Source organism: Arvicola amphibius, chromosome 10, assembly GCF_903992535.2.
Source record: "Arvicola amphibius chromosome 10, mArvAmp1.2, whole genome shotgun sequence".
Lineage (NCBI taxonomy): Eukaryota > Metazoa > Chordata > Mammalia > Rodentia > Cricetidae > Arvicola > Arvicola amphibius.
The window spans coordinates 67,872,119-67,889,035 of record NC_052056.1 but is presented as its reverse complement, the minus strand read 5'-3'; the positions used below and the strand labels follow the sequence as shown (position 1 = coordinate 67,889,035).

General features: G+C 40.8%; 1 pseudogene; it reads left to right on the top strand.

Annotated features, from left to right (window-relative positions):
• The first annotated feature begins 8,321 nt into the window (after positions 1 to 8,321).
• On the top strand, positions 8,322 to 16,290 carry LOC119824277 (annotated as a pseudogene).
• The last annotated feature ends 627 nt before the right edge of the window (positions 16,291 to 16,917 follow it).

The following is a 16,917-nucleotide window of genomic DNA, read 5'->3' as shown; positions in this document are numbered from 1 at the left end:
TATGAAGCAATTAAATGATAACCTGTTGCTAGAATATAAGGTGTTTCCTAACACAAATCTCAAAAGTAGAATGACATATCTATGAACAAAACACACACACATATATATTCACATACAATAATTCATATGCCTTTGGACAAAAGTCAGAAGGAAATGCCATTGGATAGCCAACAGCTACTTCAGGAACATAATATGTTCCCCCTAGGACTATACGGTTCCTAGGGCAAGCACAGAATGTTTTTGATAGAACAGATAGTCTCACAACACTCAGGAAATATTTGCTGGTGCAACTTGACGCGAGGCTAGCAAACTCAACTCAGGACTTCATCTGACTTCAGAGAAAAGACAAGATCTCAACTGGTTCAATCCATCCAATTCTAAGGTTAGGCTGATTGATAACTGCACTCCCATGACTCGTTGAATGAAACCACTTATGGAGGCGATCACATCTTAGTTACTGAGTAGAACAGTTTTCAATGTTCTGCCTCTGTTTGGATTCCTGTAAGTGTGTGCTTTAGGGGTGGATTGTGTGGGCTTTTAGGAGAGTCCCTAAGAAATCTCAAGGCTGGACTTGGTAGGATGACATCAGACCGAGTGAAGAGGTTTATAAGGCCTAGAGCCCTGGATGGAGTTCTCAGTTCACTGTCTTCTTCCTCCTTGGCTAGCTGCCGCTAGAATTACAGAAAGGAGTTTTCTGTGCCGGGTCCTGATTATATCATAAACGGGGTTTCCGAGCCCAGATTATCTGTTTTCGTCAGAAAAAGAACAGAGTCAGGCCACGACCAGGTTAGATTATAATGAATCCAAAATTCACCAAGTAGGTTAACATAAATAAAATTTGTATATATTTATGGCTTGGGCTATTTGATGAATTTGATTTCATCCATTTTGTTCCCCATTTCCAAACAACTTTAACACAGCAGTAACTTAAATATATTAACAGTTATTGTCATAAATTATTGTCCCTGAAGTTGTTCTATGCTGTGTTTCAGACTTTAACTTATGGTCAAACCAAAATTGTTCTAATTTATTAGCCAAACCCCAAACCTTAACCTTTCAGAATTGTCCCTAGGCATATTATAACATCTTTCACGAAACCCAATCACAACAACTCTGTAAAAAAAAATCTAAAGGGGCAGCACCCACTGGAGAAAACCTTATTTATGACTTTCTTCTAAGCACCTCTTTTCTCCTAACCCTCATGGTTAAACATATGTCAAAATATCTTTAATAAAACCTCCGATTTAAACAAAAATGTGTGTTTTAAGGACATCACAAAATTTCTGCCTCTTGGTCTGTAGAATAGCCTTCCTTCTAAGTCTTGACACATCAGAATACACTTATTCTTGCATTTCTTTGTATTTGTTGGTAGTCAAGTACTGTATGGCTGAACTTCATCCTTAGCCCAGGAAATATACATTTGATGTGTATGTATAAGAAACTATAGTTCAAGGAATAAGCATCGAGGTTTCATATAACTTCTTTTTCCTTTGCTCTTTTTGATGATGTAGTTGAGATACTGTGGGGCAGGTTATATCAGTGAGATAGTATATTTTTCTAATTTCATAACTACTGAGGTAAAACCTCTGACCAAAAACACTATCTATAAATGAGAAGTCACATTGTCCTACACTTCCATTATTGCTTTAAAACTCCCTTCAGATGTCTTTCTGTATCTAAATGGCAAATAATGCTCATGCAGCATGGAGAAAATCGTGACTCAAGTATAATAGCTAAATGCAGTCTCTTTTCTCTTCGGGAAAGTGATAATATTTAATAATCTTGACAGGTTAATAAAACACAAGAAGAAATCAGGTTATAAAGTCACCAATAGGGTGAGTGTACTTTGCGTAGTGATTTTTTTTCCAAACTAAAAAAATCCCTTCCTCCTCACTGTGAGGAGCAAAGAGACGCCGCAGAATGTAAGTGAAACTTGCAAGAGTTATGAAGCTGCTAAGTCTTAGACGATTCAGAGGGCCTCTCCCCATGGTCCTAGAAACAATAACAATTGCTGATGGGAAGAGGCTCTGATTGGCCAACCTGCCTATAAGCTGCCTACACATTGTGTAGGGAGACTACCACTCCCCAACAGCTTCCATGAACTGTCCTCCAAGCTGAACGACTTGTCCTGCATCTCAGCAGCCATTGAGATGCTCAGACTCCTTGAAGTGACCCCTGTAAACTCAATGATTCATTAAGCCAGACTTGGATGCCTTCATTTTTTTTTTTTTTTTGTCTATCATAGGTGCCCTGTCACGGATGAGTAGATTTGTTTGTGTCTTCCCAAGAAAAGTCACTAAATCATGTGCCATCCTCCCTACCCCAATTGGTGGCTTTTAAGGTCGTAAAGTGATGGACTGTGATGGTCACGAATGTTCTCGAGGAGGCTGTGTTCCTTTGGATTATATTGCCCCATGCTGATAACACACAGGCAATTCTACTGGTCTGACGCAGAGAGAGAACACGCAAATTAATAAGATCAGAAATGAAAGAGGGGACATAACCACAGACACAGAGGAAATTCAGAGAATCATTAGATCTTACTACAAAAGCCTGTATGCCACAAAATTGGAAAATGTAAAAGAAATGGACATTTTCTTATATAAGTACCATATACCAAAGTTAAACCAGGACCAGGTGATCAATCTGAATAGACCGGTTTGTCGCAAAGAATTAGAAATTGTCATCAAGAACCTCCTGATCCCTCTTTTTACTTCAGCATCAAATTAGGCACAAAGACCAGTTAATAGAACTTGGCTTTCAAAAGATGTGATGTGGGGACAGATACTCAGAGAGTTGGCACGGGCATAGTCTAGTGACGTTACTCCAGTGCTGCGCTTGCTGGTCTAGAAGACTTCTAGACCACATGTTTTGGAGAAGGAGAAGGTCACCCAGTGTCAGACCCTGGAATACCAGCTGTGAGACAAAGGATGTGTCATCCGCCTCCTCAAGCACTGCCTCCACAGGAACAAACAATGGCACCCATTCACAAGGCAGGTGAGGTCCTGTGTGACTTGGATTGTTACCTAAATGCCATCGGGGGAGCTTCCTAACTGATCCTCCTACCCTGTTCCCAACTTAGAGGTAAGCCAGCATCTTTATGAACAACAACAAAAAATGTATTAATTGGATCATGTCACATATCTGGTTAAAACATTTCAAAAATTTTCCATTAGTCTTTAATTAAGATCCCGGTGTATCCCATCTCCTGAAGAAATGTCTCTTCTGATGCCATCTCCCTTCAGTCACCTTGGCCCACGTGAACACTCTGCTTTCAACCCATTGACCCCGCCCTGCCCTGCCTGACTCCCTTCTCCCATCATGCTCTTTCTCCTACTCTTCAGATGAACGCCTCATTATCATTCTCAAGATCCTCTCTCCAGAAAGGCTTTCTCCAGGGCTGGAGAGGCTGCTTAGTGGTTACGAGTCCTGGTTGCTCAACTAGAGTCCCTAAGTTCAGCACCTATATGGCAGCTCAAAATCATCTGTACCTATAGTTCTGGGATAGCTGATACCCTTTTCTGACCTCTTTGGGTACTTGGCCTACATATGGTACACAGGCAAAGCATTAATACACACAAAATAAAAATAAAAAAGAAAGAAAAATTAAGCTCTAAAAAGGCTATTCAATGCTATTTAATCTGAATTCCTCACATCCTCCCCTCCCCTCCCTCTAATCTCACATGATCTCTGTCTTTTTCCAGGTGCTGAGAATGTCATGCTGGCATAATTGTGTGTATTTGCTTTGCCAGTGTTTCTTCCTGGGTCCTGATAAGAAGGAATATGTGACAGTAACCTCTTCACAATGGGTTTCTGTGTTCCTATATCCTGTTTCTGGCTGCACTGTCTCCAATCCTTCCCTTCCTTTCTGCCTTGGCCAATGTGTCCAAGTCACTGGTCACTGTCAGAACTCTGTTTACTTTGTTACTTTGGGGGATTTTTTTCTTTCTCACAAAGTAGGTGAGTGGGTTCTCTATTCACTGCTTCCAGACTATTTTTGGATGTTGTATCTTTCAAATTCATCCAAAAGTTCTCTGCCAGACATTGTACACCTTCACACACATCCTAAGGCAGTGCATGCATAGCCAAGTCTGACCTTCAAAGAGACAATGAACAGCTCAGGTTGGCTGCAATGGTCTGTGCCTGCAGTTGACCCATGTTGTAGGACCTGTCTTGGGAATCAGAGATGTGCCTACCTGTTGTCCTAGTAAACTTAAACAAGCAGCAACAGGCAAGACCCCTGTAGTCCTGAGATAATGGCTCAAGATGAAACAATGTCAGTTTATAGCGACTTAGAATAGGCTAAAGATACTTATTTTTGACTATTTATAAAGATATTTATAAAAATGTTTTTCTGAGCCGGGCGGTGGTGGCGCACGCCTTTAATCCCAGCACTCGGGAGGCAGAGGCAGGCGGATCTCTGTGTGTTCAAGACCAGCCTGGTCTACAAGAGCTAGTTCCAGGACAGGCTCTAAAAGCTGCAGAGAAACCCTGTCTCGAAAAACCAAAAAAAAAAAAAAAAAAAAATGTTTTTCTGGTATGTATGGCTTGAGTTTATTCTTGCATGTCAATGTGTACATTATGATCATGCCAATGGGTTTTCCTTTAGCTCCAGGTTGCGTCTTTTGCCCCAATGCACCCGGACTGAACTGTTAGCCAGCATTTGATCCAGAACTCTATAAATAGCCATGAGATATGCTGCCTCCAGAGCTCAGAACTGATGCTAAGCTCTTTTTCCTTAATGGTAGTAAGTAATTCAGGAAACAATAATCTTTCTTTTCTTTCTCCTTCAGAAGGTATCATTTGCAAAGTCCTAACATAAGGACTGCTAAAAGTTTCATTCAAGTTTCAGGTTCTGAATCTTCCTGGGGCTTATCCTCTGTTTCAGAAGTTCTTAGTCTGTGTGTTGCAACCCCTTTGGGGGTCGAATGATCCTTTCACAGGGGTTGCCTATTTACAGATATTTACATTACAATTCCTAACAGTAGCAACATTACAGTTACAAAGTAACAATGAAAATAATTTTATAGTTGGGGGTCATCGCAACATGAGGAGCCGTATTAAAGGGTCACAGCACTGAGAAGGTTGAGAACCACTGATCCATTCTTTGACAAATGTACACTTAGAGCTGTCTGATCAAGAACTCCTGCATCAAAGCCCTGTATTGTTTGTCCTGCCCATTAACAAGCTATTTACTTGCAGTAACTTCAGAATATGAAGTATGATGCGTTGTGGGTGGAACAAGCAACCCAGATATTCTCAGTATACAATATAACAAGGAACAGAAGAAGTCTTACAACCCTGAAGTAAAGCTCTAAGTTTTGTTACACATCCCACGTGAATATGAATTATTTCTGGTCCTCATCTATCATCAAATTAAACAAGTAGCTACATGGACCTGAAATCTTGTCAGCCTTCTCTGGCAAAGGGAAAGCAAGCAAACAAAACAAATGAGGGGGGAAAAACCCATATAAGTTGTACACAGGTTATTATTAAATTATTGAATTGACATTATAAAACCACAAATTTGGTCTCTGAGACTCATCTGAATTTTTTTGGGGGGGTGGGCATATTGAGACATCTAACAGAGTTATAATAATGATGTTCCCTGTGTACCTGATCTACCCTTTTCAGCCATCATCATGGAAGAACTAATATCTCCCTTCTTTAGAATATAATATTTCTTTTCAGTTTCAACTCTAGATGAGGAAGGATAGGGCAAAGAAAGAAGTTTTGTATGGGCTTTTCAGTCTGAAAGCTCTTACTTTGCAGCCAAGATCTTAGTGTAAGTATCATACTGCTTATTTTACTATTCCAATAGAATACTTGTGAACTGGAATAATGACCATGGGGTGGGTCTCCAGATACAGTGAACAAGTTAGACTTTAACCAATATTCTTTTTGTTGTGTACCCATGTGATCCGCAGCTCAAACAGAAGTCCATCCTCATATCAGACCCTCGGTATTCAATGTTGTCACTCAAGTAAATGCTATAAACAATTTGTACTGGACAGTTTGCATGGTCCAGAACAAATGAAAATGCAAAAGAAAAGCTCTTTCTTTATGGACTTTGTTTTAAGTATTTCAAGTCATTGACTCTGGGGACATAAATATAGAATAAGTCCTTTTAAGAGCAGAGCCTAGAGCATTTCTCTGAGCATCCTTACCAATAGATTTATTTAGAGAAGTCTAGACCAGTCATCATGACATATATTTGCAGACTATAAAGGCATGCCCAACCAGAGACCTGCAGCCTTCAAACTAGAAGTTTACTTAAAGCATGGGGGTGGGGTGGGAAAATGTTGTTGTAACTTGAGTTTACTGTTCTCAAGTGTGAGCTTTGTGGATGAAAACAGTGTGTTTCAATGTCAGGTTAAAAATTCCGGTTATGTATTTCTTTGGTTTTTTTTCTAAAGACCAAGATATCACTTTAACTAATGAGTTATGAGTCTAAAAATGGGCTCAGGTCAATAATTGAATTAAGGAATTAGGTGTTGATATTTATACAACATCTCTCAGCCTCATACAGTCCACTCTATTTGGTCTGGATTTACAGGTTAAGATATACTCTTTATTGACAGCCATGGTCTTATTTTTAAGAATGTCTTAGCTAGACATCTCTACAACTCCTTGCAGGTCAAGCCCATTGGCCTCACCTCTATGCTTTCTTGCTTGTCACTATTACATTTACAGCTTTCTTTTCTCTGACAGGTAAAGACCACCATTTGATTCTTCCTGCTTGAGAGTAGAAGGATGCCATCCCCATGAATCGATGGGAGGAAGCCCAGCTCTGATCATGTCTCCTATTATTAGGCCTGAGCTACTGAGAAGAGATAGCATTGAGAGGTTTAGGCTTAGTGCAACCCTACCTTCCACATGCCTGATAGCTTTGTTGCCCCACCCATCTGCATCCCCCTCCCACTTCCGCTGGATCTCTTGACTTCACACTTCCAATTTAGTATGTTCAGTTCCCCTAGTTCCCTTTTTTCTCTTCTAGGGAAACTCATGCAACACATCTTTACTCAGCATTGATTATCATTGCCTTTAGACTTTCTAGAGCAAACTAATAACTAATAGTAGTAGTAGGCTTGCCCTGGCCGTGAAAGTCCTTAGCAGGGCGTTAAAGCCCGTGAGAAAATGTACCTAAGTTACCAAACTCTTGTATGCCTTCTTTGTCAGCCCCTTCAGAGAAGTACCCGCAATGTGCAACCTTAAGGATTTCCTTATCACAGCTGGTATATGCTACTAAATTCTTGCCACTCTTCTGATTACCCTGCTCCCTTTTATTATGACTAGGATATCTCTTTTCTTGTTCTGTTGGAATCTAACCTTAGGTAGAAGGCTGGGACCCTAAAGAGAAAACAAAGGCACTCATGCAGTGGGAGCTTGCTGTAGAGATATTTTTCCAGAACCCGCCAGCAAGAGGAAGTCATAGCTTTCACAAGGGAAAGGTGGTCCATCTCAGTCTGTGAGAGCTTAGGATAGTCTGAACAATTATTAATGGAGTTTATTCAAGGTCCCCTCCTTTATTTCAGGGTAACAGGTGTTTCCAGCCAAACTGCCCTGAGCTCGAATGTTTCTTAAGCTCTGGGACTTTAACCACGAGGTTCTCAGCCTGCAGCTTTGTTTTGTTTGTTTTTGTGAAGAGGCTCTTGACTCCTCATAAGTGATAAAGAGACCATTTGTCTCTTATACTCACCCTTTAATTGCATGATAGGAACCCTCGGTTTCCCAATCTCCCTCTCTCTCTCTCTCTCTCTCTCTCTCTCTCTCTCTCTCTCTCTCTCTCTCTCTCTCTGGGGTGTCACTATTGCTTAGTAATAACCACACAACTCTACTGTTTTATCTGTATCTAGCAAAAACCTGAACTTGGCGCTCATGACAATCTTCCTCTCCAATGGAGGTCTTCCCAGGACAATGTCAGTAACGCATATAACAGTTAAGTTCACCTGTTTTTCCACCAGAACTGTAAATATTCTAATATCCTACGTACCTCAAGAAATGTCTTCTTCTTTCCTTTTCTTTCTTTCTTTTTTTTTTGTTTTTTTTTGTTTTTTTTTTTTTTTTTGTTTTTAAGACAGGGTATCTCTGTAGCTTTATTGGAGCCTGTCCTGGAACTAGCTCTTGTAGACCAGGCTGGCCTCAAACTCACAGAGATCCGCCTGCCTCTGCATCCTGAGTGCTGGGATTAAAGGCGTGTGCCATGGCCGCTCGGCTTCTTTCTTTATTTTTTGAGACAGGGTCTTACTATGTAGACCTGGGTGGCCTGGAACACATTATGAAGAACCCCAAGCACCTAGTGCAATTGGGGGGGAGGGATCATGTTCAGATATGAGCTCATAGCCTTCTATAACCCTGAGAGCTTCAACTACAAAGATTAAACAGAGTTTAGAAACATTATTGTTTGGCTTGAAGACCAGAAAATCAGATGCTGCAGGATCAAAGACAGGGGTAACTTGGGAAACATCCAGAGCAGTGAGTAACCCGAGTTCTTCTAGAAGTATCTCAAAGACATTAACTGTCCTTTCAAGATTCACGATCAGCAAGAAGCAATTGACTGACTTACTATTTTAGCTGTGAGAGTTGAATATGGAGACAATGCTGAAAAATAAAAGGAACTAATATCTCATAATAGAAAAGAAATACCGAAAATGCAGATGAAAGTGCAGAGGCATTGGTCAACCTGAAAGTAAATAATGCTGAGATTTTAAGGCTGGTGTAATTGTTTTGGCTAACTTCCAATTCAGTGTCATGATGATTACTTGGTGATACTTTAAGCAATTCACCTTTTGGTTCAGGAGGGTCTAACACAGCATATAATTGCTAAAGCAAATCGAATGGAAAAGAGCTTACCTGTGGCTTCTTTTTTAGGACAAACTTTCTTGCTTTTGACCCAGGGAATGTGGTTCTTAACAAGGCTGCTCGAATTCTGTGGTTCCTGCATATAGAAGTGCTCAGAGAGCTATAGACAAAAATTAATGAAACCATAGTAGTCGGAGTTGTCACAGTTGTTGCTGACCCAAAGACGGACTGGGGAAAGTTGGAAGATGAGCACCCCTGGATTTCAGCTACACACTTACTTAGTATGGATGGAATGAGTCATGGGTATGTGTTTGGAAGGCAACTGTCTCATTTTTAAGGGCGAAATCTCAGGAAAATGACATGCTCTAGAGATTTATCACCACTAATTTTTTTTTACTTTAATAAGGTTTGGGAAATTAGAAAAGAAGAAAGAAAGGAAGGAAAGAGGGAAGGAAGGAAGGAAGGAAGGAAGGAAGGAAGGAAGGAAGGAGGGAAAGAAAGAAAGGGGTATTGCTATAAACAAGACTCAGCCAGGGGTCATTGCATGGGATATCCCTGTAAGGATGCCCTGAGAATTATTTCCAGCCCACAGAAGCGTTTTATCAGTCAGTCCGCCTCTGCATGCTTAAACAGTATGCACAACCCAATTTCAAAACAAGCAGAGTTAACATTCTTGACTCTCGGCCCAAATGTGGGTGCTCGCTATGAGCTCATGCCTTCATTTGGAGGCTGGTATTTGTGGGGCTTAGGGTATTGTAGGCTCCCAGGACCAGAAAAAGAAGCCAAGGGACACATGCTAGAACCATTTATTTAGACTCCAAGATGTATGTGGAAGCATTCTGAATCTTGCCAGGGCTATGAAAGCAAGGTGGTGATGTTAGGACATCAGCTCTACCTGAGTTCCGATCCTGGCCCCATCACTACCTGGAGCACACACTCCCCAGCTTTTGTTTCTCACTTCAGGTGGAGAAAATATCACCAGGGTTCTTCGCATTTACATAAATGGGACATGGGCACAAACTGTTTAGTAAAAGGCATTGTGTTTTATTTTGCCAAAGCCCGTATATTGTGAAGAATACCACAGGCATTTAATTAGTGCTGCTTTCCTGAGTCGATGGTGATCTCAAGTCTGGCTCTACTATAGGCCAGGATTATTGGTTATTATTGGAAGATATAATTTGATATTGATTCCAACACCAATTTTTGGTTTTCTATGTAGAGAAAAGTTGATGGCTCTACTTGCCTTGGCTTCACTGAAAAGTTAGAAGGTTGAGATGAGGTGATACCCTGGAAAATACGAGAAAGTGTTGTTATTTTTAAATTATCCTGCTTGCTGGAATTTTTTTTATCTTTCACATAATGATTCCTAAATTCTCTTAAACATTAAATATAATTGATTTTCAAAATTAGAAACTCATAACTGCTTCTTCTCCTTGTTTTGATTGTTGTACTCTACTTTATAGGTATTGTTTTCAGGACTCAAAGTACCAAAGAGACACAACATTGCCACAGCCTTTGGAATATGCAGATCTTGGTTCATACCTATCTTCCTTCTGGGCAGAAATAATGACCTTTAGGGTTTCCCCAGGAACAATACCGAAGCTACAAGGTAGAAATGAATGTTTATCTGGAGAGAAGAGCTGCCACAGTGGTCTCTTGGTCTCACATACACCATTAAGAATGCTGCATTCTCTCCCTGCCAACACCCAAGCTACGTGGATGCTAGTGAACATCCTGTTGCCTCATCAGCACCAATCAGGTACCATCTGCCCCAGACCAAAATCCAGGCAAGCAAATTGACCAATCAATAACTCACAGATGTGTGTGCCATAACCATTCCTTTTTATTTACTTATTTTTATTGATTTGGTTATTTTTATTTTATGTGTGTTGGTGTTTTCCTGCAGCTATGTCTGTATGGGGGTATTGGATCACCTAGAGCTGGAGTTACAGACAGTTGCCATATGGGTGCTTGGAACTGAACCCAAGTCCTCTGGAAGAACAGGCAAGTGTTCCTCATCTCTGAGCCGTCTCTCCAACCCTTTTCACTTATTTTTTTCTTTTTCCTTTCACAAACATTAATTAAGATGAAATTTTGTGAGAAAGATTTAATGCAAATGCAGTGGCAAGAAAAAGGAACAAGACAAAATTTTAATAGTTTACCTGTATTTAAATGGACCATGGCAGACTCTGGGTTATTATGGTATTATATTGCATTTCGTTGTGTACAAAGTTTAAGAAACAAAAAGGGAAAGAAAGTCATTCTCAAGAGCTCTGGGAGCCACTTCGACATAGGGACTGTTTCTTAATTGATCTGGCTGCTCCCAGCAGGATCCAGCACACCAATGCTTACATAAAGGAGACCATCAAGAATTATTTATGGGGATTGTATGAATCAGTTGTTGAATAAATGAATGCTCTATCTTGGGGAAACACACCAGAACCATGCTAAATGGTTCAGGTCATATCATGACATCAACCATGGTCACTGATCTACAGTGGCAAAAGCAACAAACATATGTGTTAGACTCAGAGACTAAAAGTTTAAGCTCCTTGTACAGAAGGAATGATCACTCTGAACATTATATCAACAGATTTGTGTGTGTGTGTGTGTGTGTGTGTGTGCGTGTATTTATGTACGTGCATGTATGCGTGTGTGCACATGTAGCCACCAGAAGGCAGTCTCAGACTCTCTCCTCAGGGACCGTCCACTCGCTTCTTTTATCTTTAACTGGAACTCTGGCCTGAAACTCACTAAGTAGACTAAGCTGGCTGACCGTGAATTTCACATATCATTCTGCTGTCTCCAGCTTCCTAGAGCTGAGGTTATGAATGACCACATTAATATTCAGCTTTCTTCTGGCTTCTGAGGGTCAAATTCAGGTCTGCATAAATGCCAAGCAAACACTTTACTACCTTACTGAGACATGCCCCTAGCCCTCGGTCAGATTTTATATACCTAGAACATGCTTTGCATAACAGAGCCTAATCTATGACTTTAAAAATCCTTCTTAGAAGATCACACATCAATGACCCTTTAAAACACGTATAGACATTGATGTTGCATATTTCTGAAGAAATACTCTCTGATTCTCTTTTGTTTCTCTTACCTTTGATGTTTATATGCTGAATGTTGATTCCATCATTTACCCATACATAGTTTTAATTTTTAAAATTCAGTATGCAAAATTATACATATTCTTTGCTACCATAATTATTTTTACATGTACAGTTGAGTAGAGCTAAATATAGCCACACCGTCATGTAGCTGATGTGCAGAAGATTTTCATCTTTCAAAACTGAAACCTAATACCTGTTAAACAACCACTTCCAACTCCTCCCTCCCCCCCCCCCCAGACTCTGGTAACACCAGGAATGTATTTTGTAATCTATAGACAATTTAGAAGCATGATTTTTGTAGCCAAATGGCTTTATATAATTAGATACTTGGATGTATCAAACATTTATATAGTTTTTAAGAAGTTACTCGCCATAGAGTCTTGGGTTCCTGGAGTTGGAAAGAATCTTCCCTAGGCTTTTCTTCTATTGTGCCAATTTGAAACTTCACAGACATCCTTACTGTTTGTGGCTCTTCAGAGATGTGAGTGCTTATGTCCTCCAAAATTAAGATAATTTCTATTTCATATATTCTTCTCAAAATAACCTTATCATGTATAGTATATGTATAATTGTATATCATATAATATATACAGACATTATATATACTATGTGTACTGAATACTATACATAGGCTGGATAATAGAAAACAATTTATGTTTTAAGTAAATATTAAAGTGACCGTTTTTCCTGCACCATTTTGCATTCCTGTTAAAGGAACTTTTCTTGTCAGTTCCTAGAGTGATCCTGTGGTGGCCTGCGACCCGAGCCTTTAGTGACTCCACACACTAGAAGCCAACCTACCAAGTAGATGATATTATGAATGAACCACAGAGGAATTTCCTGAGGTCTTGAAGTTTCTGTGAAAGCTTCAAAATGATTTGCTTCTTTGGGGTTTAAACGGGGGAAATCCACTGGTGGTATCTGAAAAGCCACACAAGTCCTGATTTGGTGTATTGAGCCCCACTTTCATGCTGTTTCTGTCCAAAGTGAATAACTGAATCAGGAGAAAATGCCCCCCCACCCCCAAACTAAACTAAGCAACTGGCCCGTCATCTTTCCAAAGAGCCGTGTCGTGAGGCAGCTGAAGGGGCTGTTCCCGGTGAGAAAAGACTAAATGGGGCAATGCACGAAGCGGGGCTTTTCTGCTACTCTCCAGGATGATTGGCACGACAGGCAACTGTTAATGGACGCAGAAAGTAAAAATTGTACGGATGTGCACTTCATGGTTTCTATGCTTGAACCGTGGTTATGTAAGCGAGTTCTTCGTTTACGAAACACACACCGAAACATGCAGAGGAAAAGCACATCTTGTCTTGCATCTAACAGATGCTTCCGGAAAAACAAATCTGGGCAGCACCAAATAAGGACTTCCTGTGTTTCCTTATTTATCTCCCACTCACGTGGACTTTGAGTGCAGGAGGGGGTGGGAGTGAGGAGCGTCCCCCACACAGCTGTTCGGGTATGTCTGGAAGAGAAGCCCACCCACATTGCTTTTGGACACTGGGTGTGACTTCGAGGGTATCAGGTTTGTCTGTTAGGGAACCTGCCAACCTCTTCCCTGCTTAATTGGCGTCTGTTTCCTTGCATGCCTTCTGAATCAAAACTTCCCTTTCGCAGGGACAACCCCCTGAAGCCTTTTCTCCCTTCTGAATAGACTCTAGTCATTAGTTTAGCTGTAAATATTTCCATTTGATGGATTCCAAGACCTGCAAGAAGCTCAAGGTCAAATCCAAAGCCTGGAGCTAGGTCTGCAAAGCACGCTTTTCCACTGAATTAACTCTCCGTCACTATCACCACTCGGGAATCCTGGCCCTACCTTTACTCTGCCTTGCTGTCAGACTGTCCGTAAGAAATATGGAGCACAAGGTGGGAGGGTTTGTAAGACCCTCTTCCCAAAGTGAGCCTAGCTTTCCCCCTCAACGGATAAAGACTGGTTGAACTGAGGTGAGGTGTTGAAAAATGTCATTCTTGATAGTCCCTTCATGTGGTGGTAAGTTACCGCCATGTATTCTAGAAGGTTCCTTTTGTGTTGCCATAGCCTAAAGTGGTATAGGCCATCATGAGCTTGGCAGGATGGTGCCTAAGGTCGAATCACTCAGAATTTAGCTTCTTTAATTAACAGTGGCCACAGTCACAAACTGGGGGAATCTGCTCATGGTAGCATCTGTTTTCCACCACCCCGCACTTACTGCTCCCTTGTCTTGAGACTCTCACAGTCAAGGCACAAAGGAATGGTAGCAAGCAAGCAGAGCGTGTCTGAGCTGTGGAGGCCGCAGCATGAGGGTGAACTGGGAACTAGAGATGTGACAGGCAATGGAACTAGGTTATAAATCTTTAAGCCCAGGCCCACAGAATCATTTCCTTCTACTAGTCCCCACTTCCCAAAGATCCTAAAGCCTCTCAAAATGATTGTAAAATCCATGAGCCTCTGGGGGGCATTTTATACTCTAACCATAGCCGTTGAGTGTAAGGATTTACAGCGTGAGAGATGAAGTCGTTTCCTTTTAGCTGAAGAGACACAGGAACCATTTGTTCTTCGAAGGTTGTACAGATGAGGTGTGAGAACATCTCTGGTGGAAAACAAAGCCTGACCCAAAGCAGAAGAATGAAAAAAGTGTGCAGCCTGGACCAGGTAGGCCCGGCAGTCGTGAGGTAAACGCCACACAGGGTTGGGAGAGAGATTGTGTGCTGAACACCTGAATCAAGCCAGATACATTCGCAGCTGCTGGAAGCCGCAAAGGAAGACTTACGTCTCTGGGTCACATGACATCCAGAGCACCACATCCTGAGCACTGCTGTTTCCCTGTGCTCTTTATTCCCTCTTCATACAAATCAAGGATGTTCCCATGCATCTCTCAAGCACGTAGGTAGGAAAGGCCGTTGCCTTCTCCTAGATGTCTGTGTGAGTTATCCCATTCCACTTTCCGACAAAAAGGCTTCAAACTCTCAGAAAATTTTCTAATTTGTATCTCAAAGAAATAATTTACACATTTGGGGAATAACTTGAATGTTGGGGGGGGGCGCGCAATACAGAAATGAAGCAGGTATAATAATTGCAGGATAATTGTCACGTATTTTCTCAGGTCATGGATGTTCATATGCTGTAGATCTGTTGCTAAATCCTGGGAGTTTGCTTTTCTCTAAATCAGGTTAACTCTTTATTACCATTAAGCAATAAGAACCAATATCCCTTTTTATTTTCTATTTTTACTGCTTTTCTATAAAATTTATTGGCACTTAATAATTTGTCTTCTTTACCCAAACAAATTTAGTAATTTTTTTGTAACAGCTGTTGATGAAATGGCGTGTACTTTAAATTATTTTAGACACAAACCTTTCAAATTAAGCTGTAAACTGTAAACAAAAAATCCTAAAGGATGCCTGAAAATTGAGCATGTGGGAGTCTATGACTTGGAAAGTTAATGTAAAATATTTTAACAAACTCTTTCTTCTTTCCAGCAAGCACTCAATTATTACTAGCCGACCAGCAGTGAGGACAGATCTCACCACTTTGGACCTGATCCTATAGCCAACCACCCTGGCCAGAGTTAGAAGCGTCATCTCAAACCCCACCCTGGAATTAAAGAGCCAGATTCCATGGCTCTACATGGAAAAAAAAATCCAAATCACTTCCAGGTTTATTAACACTTAGGAAACTCTACCATTGAAATCATAGTCTTACTCTTCCTTGCTTTTCAGAATTGAGCACTGACCCCGGGACCTTTTCACCCTAGACACGTGCTTTGCCACTGAACTATATCCCCCATTCTTGCATTTGGGGGACAGGTTAGGCTGTCTTTGATCAGGAGATCAGCTCACCTCTGCCTCCAAAGACTCAGGTCCTATGTGATGGAACTCCCCCATGGTCACAGGACACTGCCTCTTCTCAATTTGAGAACGTTGCTATTAGGTCGTCTGCATTTGCTGAGAGGAAGAAAGCCGAACGCTTCAATGCCAATGAGCGGTTCTATAATTAATTAGTGAAGTGATCTTTGCTTCAAGTTTCCCATGTTTTTAGAGCAAGCTGTCTGACTTGGCTGGGGCTCGGGCCAGCATGTGCGTGAGTTTCACAATTCACAGATGTTAGACACTCTCAGTCTCAGTAAAGGAAGAGAATGTCAAGTTTTAAATAGCTTCTCCCTGGCTGGAGCAACAAATCAAACATCTTTACAAACACATTTTGAACCAGAACTTCTTACAGGAAAATGTCAGCGTTCCCAGGGGCTTGTCTCACAACTCTGACATTTTCTGATGTCACTCCTTTGCAGGTGGCTACGGTTACAGCATGAATGGAGATGTGTTGCTTGCCATGTCAGTGACACTCGGGCACACAGTTTTTATTTCCCTGTTGGACTCTATTCCTATTTAGCTTCTGAATCATATTTCATTCAATTTCTAAATCCACAGGGCCAGGATAGGCTTACAGCCTACATTCAGAAAGGAAACAAATTAATCTTCACGGTGACTTTGTCTGATAATATGTTAATTCTTGAATTATGAACAATATTATTTTATAGCAAAGTAGGTCAAGAGGGATTAAAAACAGCAAATATGAGACCTAAGAGAGTGAAACAGAGTTTGAAAAGAGTTTCGTTATTTTCCAATTAGACTTAATTAGAAATAATTCTAAGTAAGTATCCAAAGAAAAAAATTAATTCAAAAACCTTATAAAATAAAGTATCCATTCCTATTTTACAACCACATTTTAAAATGCTGTTACTTATATCTGTATGGATAAAATAAAAGAGTACAGTCTCTTTTATTTGGCGCAGAAAAAATTCTAGGGACGTTGGCATGATAACTCTCTCTGTAGTTGAAACGAAGAGTGAGTTCTAGGTTAAATATAATCAAGGAATTTCCCTGTCTTTGCTATTTGAGATTGTGACCACAACAGGCGGTTGGCTGAAAGGGAGACTCAAGGGAGGAGGGGGGTGGGGAGAAGACAGGAAAAAAAAGACTCTCCTAAGCTTCTCTGCAAAACATTCTAGCCCCAGTA